A 1,819-nucleotide genomic window follows, 5' to 3' on the forward strand; every position below is an offset into this window, starting at 1 on the left:
ACACACAAATAATAATAATAATAATAATAATAATAATAATAATAACTGCTATCCAGATTTATTATACATAGAAGAATGTAAAAACTTTAAAGAAAAAGTACAGAAGATATCATAAGCAGCATGGAAATACTGTAAAAGCATTAAACAAGCCAACAGAATGAAAACCCAAGTATCAGTTTTCACAGTGATTGCCTGTGAGTCAGAAGCAACCCGTTGGGCAAAGTTCTAAGTATTTTCTTTTTTCCAGTCCCTTCTCACTCAAGAGGTCAAGTCTTCATAGCTTTTCCTCCATCCAGCTTCTCTGTCTCATAAACAGCAAGGATTCCCCTCAGATTCTGGCATTCGGTTTTAGTAGTAAGTTTTCTCCCTTATCCACATCTCTAGTGATTTGAGTGGGCTTTTGAGAGAAGCTATATTAGAGTTCCCTGACTGGCTACCACCTTCCGTGTGGTACCAATTTTAGTTGCATGCCTGTGAAGTCCAGCAATCTTTATGCTACCCTCATCTCTTCCATGGGCACTACCACATCCTACTTGGGTGTAAGCTAATTCTGCAGGGGGCTGAACACTCCTGTTTGTGCCTGACGCTAAGCTGGGTCTCTGTCCTAAACTTGAATCCCTGTAACTCTACCATAGACACTAATGAAGCCAGGGTTTAATGAATTAATCTCTGTATCAAAAACTATTCTTTACCCTGTAGCTGACAGAAACAAAATTCAAACCAATTCACAACAAAATTCAAACCAGTCCACATGCTCCTTCCTCCTGCACTCTTCCTGAATGGCACCTCTCTATTCAATTCTCCTGTTGCACTTTCTGATCATTTGTGATTCTACTGGGTTTATAAATGAATACATGACCAATGTAACTCCACATCATGTTGAACCACAAAAATGGGAAGTTATACTCCATGTATGTACAATATGTCAAATTACCCTCTACTGTCATGTATAACTAAAAAGAACAAATATAAAATTTTTAAAAAAGGTTCCAAGGAGTATATGGCACATGACTAGATTACCAGCAACTCAAGAAGATGAGGCAGGAAGATTGTGAGTTCAAGGTCAGTCTAAGCAATTTATGTATTCCCTAATCAATTCAGCAAGATCTTGTGTGTAAATAAAACACACACAAAAAAAGAGAAGAGATATGTGACTCAGTGGTTAAGATCTTCTGGGTTCAATCCCTAATACAAAAAGAAAAATGAGTGGATCCAAAAGAGTGGATCTGCAGATTCAAATGATATCATCACACCTCACTCTGTTTCTCAATTGTTCTTTCCTCTGGATTGACTTCCTGCTCAAACAGGCAGGCCCTATCTCATGGTGAAAACAGGCCACCAGCACCTCAGCACCTTGGAGGGGAAAAAATAAGAATTTCCTTGACCTCACAATGCTGAACAACAACAGCAACACAAATAAATTTTAAAAATGTATTCTTCATGGAACTGGCTTGGAGTGTACAATGATCACTGAGTCAAACATTAAGCCAGAGGATACAATGTTCTAACAAAACAGGCCTCAGTCTCAAGTCTACCCTGAGAAACACAAAAGAAGGGATCAACAAACAAATATTAAGAATATGATATCAAACCAGGCACTATGGTGCATACCTATAATCCCAGCACTTGGGGAGGTGAGGCAGGTGGATCATGAGTTAAAAATCAGCCTCAGCAACTTAGCAAGGCCCTAAGCAACTTAGTGAGAACTTATCTATAAAAAAAAATACAAAAAAAGGGCTGGGGATGTGCCCCAGTGGCTAAATGCCCCTGAGTTCAATCCCTGGTACAAAAAAAAAAAAAAAAAAAAAATAAAAAAAAA

The sequence above is a fragment of the Marmota marmota genome, unplaced genomic scaffold (genome assembly GCF_001458135.2).
Source record: "Marmota marmota marmota unplaced genomic scaffold, marMar, whole genome shotgun sequence".
Classification (NCBI taxonomy): domain Eukaryota; kingdom Metazoa; phylum Chordata; class Mammalia; order Rodentia; family Sciuridae; genus Marmota; species Marmota marmota.